Raw genomic sequence first — 19,714 nt, 5'->3', positions numbered from 1 at the left:
AGTTAGGCATGAATTCCATGTACTTCCTTGTAGGAGACATGTATTAATCACTAGACCAAATACCCTCCTCTACCCCCAGCTTCTTTTTAGTATACAGAACTATTTCAAGCAAATAGAAAAACGAAGATGCTTGGGGGCCAGCGCTGTGGCATAGTGGGCTGGGCCTCCTCCTGCAGCACCAGCATCCGGTTTGTATCTTGGCTGCTCCTCTCCCAATCCAGCTGTCTGCTTATGGCCTGGGAAAGCAGTGAAAGATGGCCTAAGTGCTGGGACCCCTGCACCCACGTGGGAGTCTGGGAAGAAGCTTCTGGCTCCTGGCTTCAGATCAGTGCAGCTCTGGCCATTGAGACCATTTCGGGGAGTGAACCAGAAGATGAAGACCTCTCTTTCTGTCTCTCTCTATCTGTAACTCTACCTCTTAAATAAGTAAATAAAGCTTTTTTTAAAAAAATGCTTACATAACACCCAAGTACTTTTCACCAACTTTTTCAAACCTCAATATCTTACCTTATTGTCTTAAAATATTTTCCAGGAATAAAATAGAGAGAGATGTTTTTAAGCCCCACTGTAGCCCTCGTTTCATCCATTCCCCTTTTTCTCCTCAGAAGTAAATGCTTGTTGGGCGGGGGCGGAGGGTGGTGTTGTGGCATAGCAGACAAAGCCACCGTGACTGTGATGCCAGCATCCCATATGGACACTGTCATGTTCCAGCTGCTTCATTTCTAATCCAGGCCCCTGCTAATGGCCTGGGAGGGCAGCTGAGGATGACCCAGGTGCCATGTGGGAGACCTGGAAGAAGCTCCTAGCTTCTTGGTTCAGCTTGGCCCAGTCCTAGATGACACAGCCATTTGGGAAATAAACCAACTGATGGAATACCTTGCTCTCTGTCTCTCTGTGTCTCTATTGTTCTGCCTTTCAAATAAATAAATCTTTTTTAAAAAGTAAATGCTTGCCTGCACTTTTTTTCACTTTTATTTAATAAATATAAATTTCCAAAGTACAGTTTATGGATTACAATGGCTTTCCCCCCCCATAGCTTCCCTCCCACCCGCAACCCTCCCCTCTCCCGCTCCCTCTCCCATTCCATTCACATCAAGATTCATTTTCAATTCTCTTTATATACAGGAGATCAATTTAGTATATATTAAGTAAAGATTTCAACAATTTGCACACACACAGAAACATAAAGTGTAAAATACTGTTTGAATACTAGTTATAGCATTAATTCACATTGAACAACACATTAAGGACTGAGATCCTACATGAGGAGTAAGTGCATAGTAACTCCTGCTGTTGACTTAACAAATTGACACTCTTGTTTATGGTGTCAGTAATCTCCCTAGGCTCTTGTCATGAGTTGCCAAGGCTATGGAAGCCTTTTGAGTTCGCCGACTCCGATCTTATTTAGGCAAGGTCATAGTCAAAGTGGAAGTTCTCTCCTCCCTTCAGAGAAAGGTACTTCCTTCTTTGATGACCCGTTCTTTCCACTGGGATCTCACTTGCAAAGATCTTTCATTTAGTTTTTTTGTTTGTTTGTTTGTTTGTTTTGCCAGGGTGTCTTGGCTTTCCATGCCTATAATACTCTCATGGACTCTTCAGCCAGATCCGAATGCCTTAAGGGCTGATTCTGAGGCCAGAGTGCTGTTTAGAAATGTGCCAGGGGATTCCAATTCAATCCCATCAAGGTGGCATGTAATCAAGGTGGCAATAAATATCTTTTTAAAAGTGCAGGCAAGGCCGGTGCCGCAGCTCATTAAGCTAATCCTCCGCCTGCGGCGCTGGCACCCCAGGTTCTAGTCCCGGTCGGGGCGCCGGATTCTGTCCCGGTTGCCCCTCTTCCAGGCCAGCTCTCTGCTGTGGCCAGGGAGTGCAATGGAGGATGGCCCAAATCCTTGGGCCCTGCACCCACATGGGAGACCAGGAGGAAGCACCTGGCTCCTGGCTTTGGATTGGCGCAGCGCGCCGGCCGCAACACACCGGCCGTAGCGGCCACTTTGGGGGTGAACCAACAGAAAAAGGAAGACCTTTCTCTCTGTCTCTCTCTCTCTCACTGTCTAACTCTGCCAGTCAAGAAAAATATTTATTTATTTGAAAGCAGAGTGACAGGAAGAGGGAGACAGAGAGAGAGAGATCCTCCATCTGTTGGTTCACTCCCCAAATGACTAAAACAGTCAGGATGGGCCAGGTTGAAGCCAGGAGCCAGGAACTCCATCTGAGGCTGCTATTAGCCATCATTCACTACTTCCCAGGAACATTAGCAGGGAACTCGACTGGAAGCAGAGTAGCTGGGACTTGAACTGACACTCCAGTATGGGTGTGGGCATCCCAAGTGGCAGCTCAGTTCACTGCACCACAGTGCCTGTCTCTTGCCTGAATGTTTTATATCCTTGTCTGATTTTACATCTTTGGTATGTATGTATGTATGAATCTTTAAGCAGTACATGGGTTTTTTTTGTCATACTGAAATTTGTATATACATAGAATCAAGTTGCATATAGTGTTCTGCAACTTGTTTTTCTTCAACATTCTGTTTTATCCATGTCAATATCTATAGCTTTAGTTCATTCATTTCAGCTGTTTTGCAGCATTTTTTTTTCATCTACTACTAGAAATAAAGAGCAACAGAGAGGGAGACAAGGAAAAAGAGAGGGAGAGAGATCTTCCATTCTTTGGTTCACTCCCCAAATGCCTGCAACAGCCAGAGCTGAACCAGGCTGAAGTCAGGAGCCTGGGATTCCATCCAGGTCTCCCACATGGGTAGCAGGGCCTCAGGCACTTTAGAAATCACTTGCTGCCTCCCAGTGAGGTTGGCAGGAGGGAACCAGAGCAAATCTATTTCAAGCCAAGATTTGATAACACTGCTCTGTTGCCCCGCCCAGCCAGCAACCCCAGCTGATCCCTGTGACAGCCCCAGCTGACTGTACACAGCCCCAACTGACCTGTGTGACAACCCCCAGCCAGCCTGCATGACAGCTCAGTCTGTTCCATCCAAGCTCCTTCTCTATGCACTACCCAAACCCACCTTTCTGTGCACTGCCCAACCCCCATTCCATACACTGCCCAAACCACTCCCTCCTTCCCTGGAGCAGAGACTGCAAATTCCACAATGTTGCAAACTTAGAACCAGTGCCAGCTAGACATATCTAGTATGGCTACAGGCTGTGTCCCCACAATAACATTTAGGTTGTTATAATTTTTTAATTTTTTTTTTATTTAAAAGGCAGAGTCACAGAGAGAGGGAGAGACACAGTCTTTTCATTCATTGGTTCACTCCCCAAATGGCTGTTATAGCCAGGGCTGGACCAGACTGAAGCCAGGAGCATCTTCCACGTCTTCTACATGGGTGCAGGGGCCCAAACACTTGGGCCATCTTTTGCTGCTTTCCCAGGCACATTAACAGGGAGCTGGATTGGAAGTGGAACTAGCACCTATATGGGATGCTGGTGCCACAGCACCTGCACTGCCGCTGCTATACCATATGCTAGCCCCTTGAATGATTTTATTATAATAAAATTGCCATCGCTGACACCCTTGATCCTAACATTCACCTGATGCCTAAACACTTACAGTAGTTCAAAAAAAGGGCACAAAAATGGAAAGTACTTAAGCTTTGCCCAAACTCTACCCTCTTTGACTATTCAATTTAGCTATCCCCAGACATCTCCACCTGTGCCTCCAGGTCATCAAAAAGAATGGCCTACACTTGTTAATTGTAGCTCATTCTCTCTCCTGCTTGCTCAAACTTATTCCTTTGAGTGTGTGCTTTTGCTTTAAATAAGTCTTCTCTGCTCATCGTTATCTATGTCTCTTTCTGAATTCTTTCTCAGTGGAGACAAGAACATGGACCAAGTCTCACGAGGGGCCACTCCACAACACCAGGAAGCTAGGTTGGAAGTAGAGTAGCTGGGAATCAAACCAGCACTGTGATATGGGATGGAGGTGTTCCAAGCAGCATTTTCACCACCATGCCATGATGTCTATCCATATTATGTGTTTTAAATATACCATCAACAGATATTTAGATTATCTCTATTTTTTCTCCTCTATTTCAAGCGGTGCTACAAGGAACATTCTCATACCAATGTCCTGTGTCCATGTTCATTGTTGAAAAAATGGAAGCTTAAAAAAAAAAAAAGGCAGAAAGAAAAAACTAATGTGACCCATCACAACAATTGTTTTCTGAGCGTCTGCTAGGCACTTTAATTTTCACACCACCCTATACATTAGGTACTAGTATGTTTCCTATTATATAATGAGAAATTGAGAAAGGCAGAGTGACAGAGAGGGAGATGGAGACAGAAAAAGAAATATCTTCCATCTGCTGGTTCACTCCCCAAATGGCTGCACTAGACAGAGCTGGGCTGATTCAAAACCAGGAGCCAGGAGCTTTTTCCGGATCTCCCATGTGAGTACAGGGGCCCAAGCACTTGGGCCACCCTCTGCTGCTTTCCCAAGCCGTTAGCAAAGAGCTGGATCATAAGTGGAACAGCTGGGACTCAAACCTGTGCCCATATGGGATGCCAGTGTTACAGGCAGCAGATTAATCTGCTGTGCCACAGCACTGGCCCCTTCTCATTTTGAGGGGAGTAGGGAAGATTTATTTATGTGTTTGAAAGACAAGGTTACAGAGACAGAGGAGAGAAGAGAGAGACAGAGATCTTCCATCCACTGGTTTGCTCCCCAAGTGGCCACAACGACCATAGTGGGGCCAGGCTGAAGCCAGGAGCCTCTTCTGGGTCTCCCACTTGAGTGACAGGGGCCCAAGGACTTGGACCATCTTCTGCTGCCTTCCCAGGTGCACCAGCAGGGGGCTGGGTTGAAAGTGGAGCAGCCAGGACTGGAACTGGCACCCATATGGGATGCCGGCACTGAGGCAGCGGCTTAACTCTCTTAGTCACAGCGCCAGCCCCAGCAGAATACTTTTCTTTTGTCAAAGCCCATGCTCTTGGAGGCTGGCACTGTGGTGTTAAGCTTCTGCCTGGGATGCCAGCATCTTACATGGGTGCTGGTTCATGTCCCAGCTGCTCCTTTTCCAATCCACCTTTCTGCTAATGGCCTGGGAAAGCAGTGGAAGATGGTCCAAGTGCTTGGGCCACTGCACCCATGTGGGAGACCCAGAAGAACCTCCTGGCTTCTGGCTCTTGGCTTCAGATCAGCCCGGCTCTGGCTGTTGTGGCCATCTAGGGAGTGAACCAGTGGATGGAAGACCTCTCTGTCTCTCCCTCCCTCTGTAACTGCCTCTCAAAAAATAAATAAATCTTAAAAAAAAAAAAAAAGCTTATGCTCTTAGTATTATGCACCAATAAGTACCCATGAGCCCCAATTCCAGATATATTAACAGTTGGCAATAGCCCTTACTGTTAAGTAGTATCTCAGAAGTCAAGAGAGGCCTATCAAAGGCACTTCTCATTTAAAAAATTATGTGGGAGGGACCGATGCTATGGCGTAGCAGGTAAAGCCACTGCCTGCAGTGCCAGCATCCTACGTGGACATCAGTTGGAGTCCCGGCTGCTCCACTTCTGATACAGCTCTCTGCTATGGCCTGGGAAAGCAGTAGAAGATGGCCCAAATCCTTAGGTCCCTCCACCCACATGAGAGACCTGGCTGCTGGCTTCAGATTGGCAAAGTACTGGCTGTTGTGTTCACTTGGGGAGTGAACCAGTGGATGGAAGACTCTCTCTTTCTTTTTCGTCTCCTTCTCCTTCTCCTTCTCCTTCTCCTTCTCCTTCTCCTTCTCCTTCTCCTTCTCCTTCTCCTCCTTCTCCTCCTTCTCCTCCTTCTCCTCCTTCTCCTCCTTCTCCTCCTTCTCCTCCTCCTCCTTCTTCTTCTTCTTCTTCTTCTTCTTCTTCTTTTGACAGGCAGAGTTAGACAGTGAGAGAGAGAGAGAGAGACAAACAGAAAGGTCTTCCTTCCGTTGGTTCACCCCCAAAATGGCCGCTGCGGCCGGAGCTATTCCGATCTGAAGCCAGGAGCCAGGTGCTTCCTCCTGGTCTCCCAAGTGGGTGCAGGGGCCCAAGCACTTGGGCCATCCTCCACTGCCCTCCCAGGCCACAGCAGAGAGCTGGACTGGAAGAGGAGCAATGGGAACTAGAACCCATATGGGATGCAGGCACTGCAGGCGGAGGATTAACCAAGTGAGCCATGGCGCTGGACCCCTTTCTCTCTCTCTTTCTCTCTGTAGTTCTTACTTTCAAATAAATAAATAAATCTTTTAAAAATTATGCAAAAAATAGACATATCTCAATTGAGTTTTTATAAACTGAAGGCACCTATATAACCAGACATTGTTTTCCAACCCTGAAGGGTAGCTGCTGGCATTTAAGAGAGCATTTTTGCCTGTTTGGTATTTTATATATGTGAAATCATTTGTATGAATTCATTTGGTTTGTCTTCTTTTACTTAACATTGTTTGTGACAATTACCTATGTGGTGGAGTATTGTATGTTATAGGGCACAAAAGGTGTGTGAAATGATGTACATTTTGCAAAGAATTTCTTTTTTAAATTAAAAAATACTTAGTTTTATTTATTTTCATTTACTTGAAAGGTAGAGTGACAGGGAAGAAAAAGAGAGGGAGAGAGAGAACCTTCCATCTACTGGTTTATCCCCCAAGTGGCCCAATAGCCGGGCTGGGCCAAGCGGAAGCCAGGGGCCTGGAACTTTATCTGGGTCTCCCACATGGGTGGCAGGGACCCAAGCACTTGAGTCATCATCTGCTGCCTCGAAGATGCATTAGCAGGAAGCTGGACCAGAAGCAGAGGAGCCGGGACTCAAACCAGGTATTTGAAGCAGGATGCAGGTGTTGCAAGTTGCAGCACAACATCTGCCCCTTTTTAAAATGTTTAAAATTTATTTGAGAATGACCTGCCTGCCTGATAAACACATTCAGTTTCTCTAGGGCGCTCCAGCAATTGGCCACTTTGCTCAAGTGCGGTAACTTTTAGGAAAATGCAGACCCCTGGCAAATTGGCTGCTATAGCATCAGTAAAACTTCATGGATTACATAAACATATATACCTTGAACTGAGTGGCTGTGGCAGTCATGCTGTCATAATGAACACAAGTCACAGTGCATTTGTTGGAAACAAACAGGAACAAAAAATGAAATCCTCACATAGCAGTTACCCAGGTAGGTTTAGAAGAGTAACTCGTACTGAATTTCACCAGAAGGATCCAGTGGCAACCATAAAATTGGCTATTTATGACATGCTGCCCCCAAACCCTCACAGAACAGTAAGGCAATGGCTACAACTTTTCTATATGAGAATATTCTAGAAGATATCCTTAAGGATTTAGTGGAAGAGCTTCCTCGACCACGAAAAGTACCTAGACGCCTTGATGAGTACACACAAGAAGAAACAGGGGCTTCCCCAAGAGTGTGGTCTCCCCTCGAAGATTATCTGCTACAGCAGAATGAAAACTGCAGAAAATAATAATGAGGCGACTGAAACTTCTTCCTGGGGAGTTTCTCTAACCTAAGCCTGGCGTGAAACAATGTCTCTGGTTCAAAACAATGTCTCTGGTTTGTCACCTGATGTAGGTGCTAAACGCTTGGGAAGATAGGTCAGGAAGGACTATTTCAACAGGAAATTGCAATAACATAGATTACTTGATAGAAATATTTTATAATATAATCTGATTTGAATGTTATAAATGGTGATTTAAAAGTTTCTAGGGGCTGGCGCTGTGACTTAGTGGGTAAAGCTGCCGCCTGCAGTGCCGACATCCCTTATAGGCGCTGGTTCAAGTCTCAGCAGTTCCACTTCCGATCCAGCTCTCTGCTATGGTTTGGGAAAGCAGTAGAAGATGGCCCAGGTCGTTGGGCCCCTGCACCCACATGGGAGATCCGGAGGAAGCTCCTGGCTCCTGGCTTCGGATTAGCTCCGGCCATTGGGGCCAACTGAGGAGTGAACCAGCAGATGAAAGACCTCTCTCTCTCTCTCTCTCTCTCTCTCTCTGCCCCTCTCCTGCTCTCTCTGTGTAACTCTGACTTTCAAATAAATAAATAAAAAGTTTCTAACTTGAGTTTAAGAATAAAATTTATTGGATAAGGAGACAGAAAAAGACACAGAACTCTCATCTACTGGTTCACTTGATCTGGGTCTAATGATGCTCATGATGGCTAATACAAGGCCCAGGCCAAGGAGCAGAACTCAATCCAGTTCTCCCACGTGGATGGGAGGTTCCCAACTACTTGAGCCATCACTGCTGCCTTGCAGTGTCTTTAGGAAGTTGTAACCAGGAGCTGGAGGAGGTTATTGAACCCAGACACTCCCATGTGGGGTGCTAGTCTCCTAACTGGTATCTTAGCTGCTAGGTACAATCCCTGTGTCTGCTTGTAAGCACCCCTGCCTCTTCTTCAACGTTATAGCCAGGCATCACCCTGAAGACTAGGTGATGAGCTGCAACTATGGGAGAGCATGAACAGCCTGAGCACCACAGGGGGCAGTCTGGGACCCTTGTACTCCCCTCACGTCCTCTCAGCCCTCTCAGATTCTAGCTGAAGCTTTGGAAAACAATTTAGTGAAGGCTTCAGCTCTCCTTCTATCTTTCTGCTTTCTCTCTTGGATCTTCTCTTAAACTATGATATAGAATAATAGTAGGAGCAGAAATGTAAAGGGAGTTAATGCCCCTTGGGGCAAGCCGGACCAGTGGGTGTGGGTCATCAATGGGTAAATGCTTCTGAGAGGCAGTACTTAGAAGGACCATGATGAAAGGCATTCTAGAAAATTCTCAGGGGGATGCAGCATGAACACTTGGTAATGCATCCTCATGTTGGCTTTTCTTTCTTCCCTATTTATTCTGGACTTTCACTTTAAATCCCTCAGATCCCCTTCCAGGTTGCCTGCTGTTAATGCTTGTCTCAGCTTCTGCTCCCTGGCAGGAATCTTAATGAAGACATAGTGTAAAATACCCAGTACATGGTAGGCCTTCAAGAAAAAGTAGCAGTTTTACTATGACTACGATTACTACAGCTACTTTTACTAGCATTATCAGTTAGGGTTTCAAGTTGCCATCCCTTAGTTCCCTTCCCTGAAACCATGGATGATTCTGAAGCTCCACAATTAGTCTCTATGACAACCTTTTTTCCCCCCCTAGAGGTTAGTGGGAACCACTGAAGGATTCTCTTTATTTTCTTTTCTTTTTAAAACCTGTACTATTTTTCAGGCTTAGTGAAGTACAGCTGACAAACAACAGCCTGTACATGTTTTAAATGCACACACAGTTTAATGAGCTTTGACATATTACACGCCCTCGAAACCATGCCCAGGAGCAGCATAGATGAAATGCCCACCACTCCTCAAAGTTTCCCCGTCCCCTGGGAATTCCTCCCTGCCGAGACATTGCTTTCTTGATCCCCAGGGAGTCTCTGGTTTTCTTCCTGTCACTACAGATTAGCTTGCATTGCCCAGAACTTTTAATCAGTTGAACTTTACCGAAATGTACTCTTTCTTTCGGTCTGACTTCTTTCACTCTGGGTAACTATGTTAAGAATCATCATGTTGTTTCATATATGCACCGTTCGTGCCTTCTCATCACTCAGGAGTATTCCATTGTATGAATATTCATCCACCTTTTGAAGGGCATTGGGGGTTTTTGTTTCCAGTCTTTGGTTTCTACAAATAGAGTTGCTGTGAACATTCATGAAATAAATCTTGCTATGTGTGGATGTGTGCTCTCATTTGTCTCAGGCACATGCCCAGTAGTCCTACTAGGGCCATATGAGAGGTATATACTTAATTTCTAAAGAAACTGTCAAATCATTTCCCAAAGTACTTGTATCATTTTAAAATCCTACTACTAGTGTCTGAGAATTCTTGTTGCTCCATATTTTTGTTAACATTTCATATTGCCAGTCCTTTTATATTAGCTATTCCAGGAGACATATTATTATGATTTATTTAATCCTATTGGATTTTTCAAATTTATTTTTATTTATTTCAAAGGAAGAGAGAGCAATCTTCCATCCACTAGTTCACTTCCCAAACACTGCCAATACCCAAGACTGGCAAGGCCCAAACCAGGAGTTAGGAACTCAAACCAGGTCTCTCAAATGGGTGGCAGGAACCCAAGTGCTTAAGCCATCACCTGCTGCCTCTCCGGGTGTACATTAGCAGGAAGCTGGATTTGAAATGGAGCAGAGACTTGAATCTAGGCATGCTAATATGGGAATGTGGGCATCCCAAACGGTGTCTTAACTGATGCCTGCCAAACACCTGCCCCCACATTATGGTTTCCTAAAATTTTTTTAAAAAAGATTTATTTTTTGAAAGGCAGAGATACAGACAAAGAAAGAGAGAAAGAAAGAGAGGTCTTCCGTTTGCTGGTTCACTCCCCAAATGGCTGCAATGGCTGGGGTTGGGCCAGGCTGAAACCAGGAGCCAGGAGCTTCTCCTGGGTCTCCCAGGTGGGTGCAGGGGCCCATCTTCCACTGCTTTCCCAGGTGGGTCAGCAGGGAGCTGGATTGGAAGTGGAGCAGCTGGGACTCTAATAGGAGTCTATATGAGATGCCAGCACCGCAGGCAGAAGCTTAATCTTTATGCCACGGCACCATCCCATTCCCTAAAATCTTTCATGTGTGATTTGCTATCCATTTCTTTTGGTGAAGTGTTCAAATCTTTTTAAAAATTGGGTTGTATTCCTATTGTGTTGAAAGAGCTCTTTGTATATACCAGATACCAGTCCTTTTTTTTTTTTCAACAATTTTTTCCCAGAGTGGCTTGCTCTTTCATTTTCAAATCAGTGTGGGTTAGGCAGGCACTTGGAACTCCTGCGTTCTGTATTGGAGTAGTGGTTGAAGTCCTGGTTGCTTTGCTTCCAATCCTGCTTCCTGCTAATACGTCCTGGGCAACAACAGAAGATGGCTCAAGTGCTTCAGTCCCTGCCACCCCCGTGAGACAATGACATGGAGTTCTAGCCTCCTGGCTTCGACCTGACCCACTTCTGGCTGTTGTGGACATTTAGGGAGTGAACCAGTATATGGAAGTTCTTTCTCTCCCTCTGTCTTTCTCTGTCATTCTGCTTTTCAAGTAGATGAAAATAAACTTTTTTAAAGCCTTGCTTAAAAACAAAACATACCATTGGATATTTACTTTAAAGCATTCTTGTGTACATATACCAGTTACTTTATGTACAATAAAAGAATGGAAAAGGGTAAAATGAGAGAATAGAGGGAACTAGACTGTAGTAGTCACGATGTAGTGGAACTGAGCTGTGGCTTTCTAATTGAGAATGTGCCCTTGGTCTGCGGACACAGAGTGCGGCAGAGCAGCAGTTTCCCTTTGCGGTAGACCCCTCCTGTATGCTGCTGCTAGCTCCTACCTCCATTTCCAGCTGTGCAGGTGTGCCCCATTTATCAGCTGCCCACCAGACTGGAATCTGATTTGCCTTACTAACAAACCCTGTTTTTACAATGGGCTCTTATTACTTTACTAAGTATTATTATTATTTAATAAGTATTTTTAAAATACTTATTTTCATCTACTTGAAAAACAGTGATAAAAAGTGTGTGTGTAGGCCGGTGCCGCGGCTCAATAGGCTAATCCTCCGCCTTGCGGCGCCGGCACACCAGGTTCTAATCTCGGTCGGGGCGCCAGATTCTGTCCCGGTTGCCCCTCTTCCAGGCCAGCTCTCTGCTGTGGCCCGGGAAGGCAGTGGAGGATGGCCCAAGTCCTTGGGCCCTGCACCCCATGGGAGACCAGGAGAAGCACCTGGCTCCTGCCTTTGGATCAGTGCGGTACACCAGCCATGGCAGCCATTGGAGGGTGAACCAATGGCAAAGGAAGACCTTTCTCTCTGTCTCTCTCTCTCACTATCCACTCTGCCTGTCAAAAAAAAAAAAAAAGTAAAAAAAAAAAAAGTGTGTGTGTGTGTGTGTGAGAGAGAGAGAGAGAGAGATGCTCATTCACCCCTCCAAATGGCCACAACAGCTAGGACTGGGCCAGGTGGAAGTCAAGAGCCAGGAACTCCATCATGGTCTCCCACATGGGTGGAAGGGGCAAAAGGAAGCTGGAGTGGAAGTGGAGCAGCCAGATTCAAACTGGCACTTCCATATATGGGATGTCAGCATCTCAAGTGGCTGCTTTAAGCCGCTGTGCCACAAGGCCCCTGACACCTTTACTACATTACACAATATACAAAGAAGTGACTTGCTGGCCTGTTTAACAATCTTTTCTGGTGAAAAGCAGCAAAGCAATTCAAAGACAAAATACCTTGCACTGTCATTGTTCTTGCCATTTGAGAATAATGTATGGCTTCCCATGCCAAATTTGATACCATCTTGGACAACAGTAGGTCTGGAAGTATTACGCTTTCTTCCTGCTGATGGCTTCTCATTACATTGTTTTAGGTACTCCAAAGAGATGTCTCTTTTGAAACAAATTGATGAAATCTTTGTTTACAAATCTGTGAAGAATCCATGCATTTACAATACATATACCAATTATTTGAGTAATCAAAGATCAATACTGTTTTTTTTTTTTTTACCTGTAATCAGGATGGAATATTTGGAAACAATCAATCATGTTTATCCACACAACCACTGAAATCATTATAGGTACCCAATACCTTTTGTTGTGGCACACTGGCTCTGCTCTTTTTTTGTTGTTGAACTTTGCTATGTCTTTCATTACAATGACATGTTTATTATCTAGCCTTTTTAAAAATATTTATTTAATTTATTTTTAAAGATTTATTCATTTACTTGAAAGGCAGAGTTCCAGAGAGACAGAGGGAGAGACAGAAAGGTCAGTCTTCCACCTGCTGGTTCATTCTCCAAATGGATGGCTGCAATGGCCGGAGCTGCACCGATCTGAAGCCAGGAGCCAGGGGCTTCTTCTGGGTTTCCTACATGGGTTCAGGGATCTAAACACTTGGACCACCCTCTGATACTTTCCCAGGCACATTAGCAAGGAACTGGGTCAGAAGTGGAGCATCCAGGACTCAACCAGTGCCCATATGGGATGCTGGCACCACAGGCAGTGGCTTTACCTGCTATGCCACAGCTCCAGCCCCTGTTGTACGTAATTCAAAGGCCGAGTGACAGAGAGGAAGAGATAGGGGCAGAGATCTTTCATCCATTGGTTCACTACCCAAATGGCTGCAATGGCCAGGGCTGGGCCAAACTGAAGCCAGGAGCATTGTTTCCTAAGTGGATGGCAGGAGCCCAAGTACTTGGGCCATCTTGCACTGCTTTCCCAAGCACGTTAGTACAGAGCTGAGCTGGAAGCAGATAGCAGGGACTTGAACCAGTGCTCATTTAGAATACTAGCGTCACAGGCAATGGCTTAACCACTGCTCCACAACCCTGGCCCCTTAAGTAACCATTTTACAATGAAAATTTGTAAACAAATTTGTAATGTGTAATTGCATGACCCTCTCACTTGTTTTTTCATCAATGTCAGTTTCAGAGGAAACATGTTTAGACTGTTTCACTTGGTACATGTAGCTTGAAATCCAGTATTTTGAAGGTATACAAACAAGTCATAACCAGTAAAAAAGAATATCCAAAAAAGTCTGTAACTGTGGATTCTGTACCACTTCAAGCACTTATAGAATTCTTACTCCCAAGCACACAGATGACAACTTGTCAATGCATAACCACAAGTGGCAACACGGTAGCGTGTATCAGGCAGCAGTGCTGTGTGCTACACAATACTATGCAGTGTCCATCGTCCTAGTGTCCTAGATACAGGACAGCTATTTTCTAGTACTGATGATCTGAAATACAGTGCATTTGCTGTATTACAATCAGTTATGTATGTAATCTTTTGTTCAGTGGAACTTTTAGCAAAAATAATTTGTAAAGTTTGTCATTTTCACAATGAATTAAAAAAAATGTTTATAAAGATTTATTTATTTGAAAGTCAGGGTTGGAGAGAGGGAGAGACAGAGAGAGAAAGAGAGAGAGAGAGATCTTCCATTTGCTGGTTCATTCTCCAGATGACCACAATGGTTAGGGCTGGACCAGGCAGAAGCCAGGAGCCAGGAGCTTTTTCCCAGATCGCCCATGTGGATAGCCCCGGGCCCAAGCACCAGGGCCATCTTTAGCTGCTTTTCTCAGGCCATCAGCAGGGCGCTGAAGTAGAGCAGCCAAGACACAAACTGGCGCCCGTAGAGAATGCCTGCATTGCAGGTGGCAGCTTTACCTGCTATGCCACAATGCTGGCCCCTAAAAAACATTTTCCTAAAAGAATAGAACTCGAAATATAGTGTTTACTTCAAAGTTACCATAATTGTTATACTTTGGCTCAACTTGAGCTTTTATGGGACTACATATAGGACTGGTCACCTTACACCGAATCTGAAGACTCCTTCCTTGGGCTTTCCCTCAGCTCTGGCCAGGGCCAGGGCGCGCGCCCGAGTCTCAGACACTGCTTCCCAGAAGAGGCGGCTGTGGGAGAGCGGGCGGTGCGCAGTCTCTCCCCCAACCCTCGACATGGAATTCATTTTATTTTACCGATTGTGTATTTCAAAGTCGCTGATTTTTTTCTCTGGAAGCGTTGCAGTTTTATTTAAATTTAGGTCGGTCTGTAGATTCTCTGGGCGGAAGGCGTCTAGGGGATGATAATAGCCTGGTGGCTCCTTTTAGGTGATGTTGGCGGCGTTGAAATACTGTGTTTGATTAACAGGCTGAAGGAGAGTTTCTTACGCAGGCAATTGAGGTTAACTTGCTTGTTAAGTGTTTTGCACTTTAAATGGCCCCTCATTACTTTTTTCCTTTAGGGAAAATGGAAATTTGGCCAGAGAGGCTCCAGACACGGTTTTCTGGAACAATACCCTTGCATCAGCTCCTGTCTCCAGCACAGCCTCCTCACTAGTTAAAGAAGGGACCCAGGAGGTTCTGCACGTAGGGCAAAGACAGCGGGCGGCGCAAGCCCAAAGACGCGATGGAGGTGGAGAACCGACCTCCCGGAGAGCAAAGGGCTTGCAGTTCCCGCCATTTCGTTCCCCGGCCGCCCGACTGGAGACTACAAATCCCATGAGCCTCCGCGGCAGCAACGCCCCACCCCTCGGTGTCCGGCCCGCTCCGTCTTCCCCCCCGCCCCGGGGGCTGGAGGCTCTGGCTGTAGCCTGGAGGCCGGCGGGCCAGGTAGGATTTCCGGAGGAAACTGCCGTGGAGGCCGAGGAGTCGGTGGCGGCGGCGGCGGCGGCGGCGGCGGCGGCGGCGGCGGCGACGACCCGGGTGAGTCCGGCAAGCAGCGGATAGCGAGCGGGACGGCGCGCGGCGTCGGGCTGCAGGCGCCTCTCGGGCTCCGGCCGCGGTCTCGACCCTGCGAGGGGCTCGCGGTCCGAGCCAGGGGTAACGGCCGGGGTCGCCGTCGCGTCGCGCCAGGGCGGGGCGGCCTGGGGCCGCCGCCTCCCTCCTCGGCCCTCCCACCGCTGTCCCGCTGTGGCGTCTCCGCCCGCTGCGGGCCCCGCGCAGGCTCGCCTGCACGCTCCGGGACTGGCTGGCCCTTTTGTCTGGGCTGCTCGGCTCCCCTTTGTGCCCGTGCGTGGAGTCGCCTCCTCGGGGATCCCGCAAGGCCAGTTCCTGAGGGGACCTCTCCCCGGGGCTCGGGTTACCGTAACGGAATCGGTTCAAAGTCCATTTTTCAAAACCATCCTCGCTTGGACCTCCGCATTCCGGCGGGCTAGAGCGGAGGCTTCGCAACTAAGCAGTTTCTGTAGCAACCTGGAGGTCATTGTCTAACTCTTAAATGTCAGCCCAGGCAGCTTCAGGGCTCGAATCTCCGGGCGTCTTTCTTGGGAAGGGGTTGAGTCCATGAACAAGAAGGGTCGACCCGGGGACCAAAGAGCCGGTACTGATGGCTTTTGGTTCTCGGAGGAGAGTGATTTATAGGACATCATTCATTGCCTGCAAAAAAAAAAAAAAAAAAAAAAAAAAAAAAAAAAAAAAAGACTCCATTCACTCAGCTCCTCAAGCGCCTCACCCACAACTTTTAAAGCGCAAAAGTCCATTAACAGAAGGATCTTTGTTACGGAGACTTGTAGAAAGCACAAGTCAGTTTATTGGAGGAGAGCTGGTCGAATCTTACTGGGAACTTGAATTGTGTGGATGATCAGATTTGGTTGGCGCTGTATGTCCCCTTGGAAATGTGCATTGCTAGATTCCGCTTACGGAAAAAGCTTTCTGAATGCCAGGGCAGACACAACCTTTTTGAAAAAAGTATCCAGTCTGGTGGAATGAGGACAGCCGAGACCCCTTTGCATGAATCGGGGAAGGTTATTGAAGTTACATAGGTTAAATTCCTGCACCAGTAGGCAGATAAAGTCCTTTGCACTTTATTACTTTGTTTCATATCTCGTGGAAATGACAGACTCAGAACCCCAGATTGTGTTAGTAATACTGTCTAGAGATGAGAGGTCCTTAATGCAGTGGTTCTTCTGTCTGAACCTAGCAGTGAGTCAAGGTCTTTTGTTTTCCTGGCTTTGTTTCGAACAAGCCATCCACAGAATTGCCCTGGAAATTTTCAAAATAGTCTAGCAAACAGCAGTTGCTATTGACTGGCTGTTACTCATTTGTTCACATGTGATAGTGCTATCAGTGTTGCAGTTAATACACTGTATAGCTTAACATCCTAACTACAGTTCTGCAAGGTGGTAGTTCTTCCACTTTACAGCTGATAAATCCTACCCTCTACAATGTTAAGTGACTTGTCCAAGGTCATTCTGTTAACCCGCATGAGGAATAGGAAACCCTACTAAGAAGCAGAGTTACAGACAGACGGAGAGACACAGAGAAATCTTCCATCCACGGGTTCACTTCCCAAAAGGCCACAACGGCTAGAGCTGGGCCCATCTGAAGCCAGGAGCCAGGAACTTCTTCCGGCTCTCTCATGTGGGTGTAGGGACCCAAGGGCTTGGGCCATCTTCCACTGCTTTCCCAGGCCATAGCAGAGAGCTGGACTGGAAGTGGAGCAGCACCCACATGGGATGCTGGCGCAGCAGACGGATACCTAGCCTGCTGTGCCACAGCGTAGGCCCCATCACACTTACTGCAGCTGCTAGTCATATCACCGCAACCAGCTTTAATTTGCTGAAATCAAAATACTGAGCAGGAGACTGGCATTGTGGCATAGCAAACTAAGGTGCCACTTGTAATGCTGGCATTCCATATCAGAGCACTGGTTGGAGTCTTGGCAGCTCTGCTTCCAATCCAACTCCTTGCGATTGTGCCTGGGAGAGCAGCGGAGGGTGACCCAAGTACTTGGGCTCCTGCTACCAGCATAGGAGACCTGGATAGAGTTCCTGTCTTCTGTCTTCTGCCTGGCCTAGTCTAGCCTAGCCTTAATTATTGTAGCCATCTGGGGAGTGAATTAGTGGATGGAAGATCTGTCACTCTCTACTTCAAATAAATAATTAAAAAAAAAAAACAAATATTGGAGGAAAAAATGAACTGTTTTCCAAAGTAAAGTAGTTTATAAGGAAATGGAATTCCTAGAACCATAAGCAGTCTTTCCCATAAGTCATACTGAACGTTGGTCCCAGCACTTAGTCTCACAGTATGATTTGATTACCTTGTGCCCAGGCAGAATGACAATTTTATGGAGACTTGGGGGTGAAAGGGTAAGAGTTACTCAGTTGTGGTTTTAAAGTTCTTTACAAACGTTTACTAAGAAATATGTTGGAGGACATAGATACAGCAACTGTGGCTGCTGAAATTCACGTTGTACACAATTCAAACTCATATACGTTTTTTAGTCAGTGTTAAGACCCCCCAAAATTCTTTTCTTTAGTTTCTGCCTTTAGTAAAAACTGTTAATCAGTTTGAAACCTGTCATTAAGCCTTGGATTTGTGTCAGTACATGCCATGAATGTGACATCAGAGACAGGAACCTACTTCAGCTCCCTGACTTAAATTCTTTTTAGGTAAAATACATAACATGCCAATGGAATGGAGTCAATAGAATTAGTCTAGCCTTTCTAACTAGTAGAAGCCTGTTTTAAATCTTTTTTATTGTGCCATCATCATGGGAAAAAAACTTTTTTTCCCTTAGATTTCTTGCTGTTAGTCTACTTTATTTCCAAATCCATCCATTCATTCGAACATGAATGCAAGCCTGTTGCATACTTGGTACTGTTTTAGATTCTGAGGATAAAGCAGTAAAAACAAAAGTCTGTTCCCTCCTGGAGTTTACAGACTGATTAAGGTTGGGGTGGGAAGAGGGAGGAGTTAGACAGTAAGTAAATAAGCACTAAATAAATAAAATGCTTTTTTTTTATTACCTAGGCAGTCTTTTTTTTTTTTTTTAAGATTTATTTATTTGAAAGGTAGAGTTACAGAGAGGCAAAGGCAGAGAGAGAAAGGAAGAGAGAGAAGTCTTCCATCTGCTGGTTCACTCCCCAGTTGGCCGAAATGGCCAAAGCTGGGCCGATCCGTATCTAGGAGCCAGGAGCTTCTTCCAGGTCTCCCACAGGGGTGGAGGGACCCAAGGACTTGGGCCATCTTTGGCTTTCCCAGGCCACAGCAGGGAGCTAGATTGGAAGTGGAGCAGCCAGATCTGGAACTGGCACCCATATGCGATGCTGGCCCTGCAAGCGGCAGCTTTACCCCCTATGCCACAGTGCTGGCCCCAACTAGGCAGTCTTGAGCAGCTCAGTTGATGTCTTTAAATCTTAGTTTTCTCATCTTTAACATGGGGCTAATGATTCCTGTTCTACCTAACTTCGGGAATTGTTTCTAGGAGTGAAAGAGTAAGTGTTTGGTTGCATTACATGCTTAAAACTCCTGTAGTAAGTTATTTTTACTACTAGTAGTAGAAAAGGAAAAGCAACACTGGAAGAAGGTACAAGTACTCATATAAGGAAAGGGAGAAGAGAATGGATGGATTCTCTAATAGAGTCTGATATACCATTGTGAAACTTCCAGACTGTTAGTCACATCTTAACAGGGATCACTATAACCATTTATGTTGCCCCTATTCATAGTATTTATCAAATTACAGTGTTATTTGTTTTATATTGTCACAGTTAGCTGTCATATGGAAGGGATAAGGTCCTAATGTACATCCTTACTGCATAGCACACAGCCCCATGTATTTCACTGGAACTTTATAAATATTTTCTGAATGGATGAATGATATTTAAAAAGTGAATAGGTATAGTTCTGGAGGATATAAGCACCTAAATAATTCTTTCATTCAGCAGTTGTTTTTGTTTTGTTGTTGTGTGCTAGGATCAGGTTGATGGTCTGGCATGTAATGATATGAAGTTGTATAACTTTGGCCTCCCAAGAGCTCACACTGCAATAACACATAACAGTGGTGCGGTATTAAATAGAGGTATGTTATAAAAGAGATATGGACCAAGAGATTGTTTTCTTCACCAGTGAACAAAGGCATTGCATAGGACGTGATGTTAGAGTCCAGTCTGGAGGGATAAGTTCAGGTAAAGCAGTTGCAAGGTGCAGTGTGAGTCTGTGAAGTGTGTGTCTGGGGGAGAATAAATAGTCTGGTATGGCTGGAATGTATTGCATTTGGTTTATAATATGTTTTTAAATAGAAACTTTTGTTTACTTTACTCACTTGAAAGCCAGAGAGAGAGAAACATCTCAAATGCCCATAGCTAAGACCATGCCAGATCAAAGCCAGGAAATGGGAACTCAGTCTGGGACTGCTATGTGGGTGACAGGGACCCAATTACTTGAGCCTTCACTTGCTGTCTGTCAGGGTTTGCGTTAGCAGAACCAGAACCTGGACTCGAACCCAGGCAC

The 19,714-nt window shown here is 45.8% G+C and overlaps 1 protein-coding gene across 9 annotated transcripts in view; it reads left to right on the top strand.

Annotated features, from left to right (window-relative positions):
• MED18 (mediator complex subunit 18) overlaps nucleotides 1-19,714 on the top strand; it is a 186,153-nt gene that overhangs the window by 48,949 nt on the left and 117,490 nt on the right. For 2 of the 9 annotated variants that reach the window (XM_051858076.2, XM_008265865.4), the window contains exon 1: nucleotides 15,052-15,184. The exons of 4 other annotated variants lie outside the window; for them this stretch is intronic. The gene's annotated coding sequence lies outside the window, so the exon portion shown is untranslated. Of the gene's footprint in view, nucleotides 1-15,051; nucleotides 15,185-19,714 lie in introns of those variants that run through there. 3 more of the 9 variants (XM_070078955.1, XM_070078953.1, XM_070078954.1) reach the window with 2 other exon arrangements.

This window comes from Oryctolagus cuniculus, chromosome 7 (assembly GCF_964237555.1).
Source record: "Oryctolagus cuniculus chromosome 7, mOryCun1.1, whole genome shotgun sequence".
Classification (NCBI taxonomy): Eukaryota; Metazoa; Chordata; class Mammalia; order Lagomorpha; family Leporidae; genus Oryctolagus; species Oryctolagus cuniculus.
This window is presented reverse-complemented; position numbering and strand designations above follow the sequence as displayed.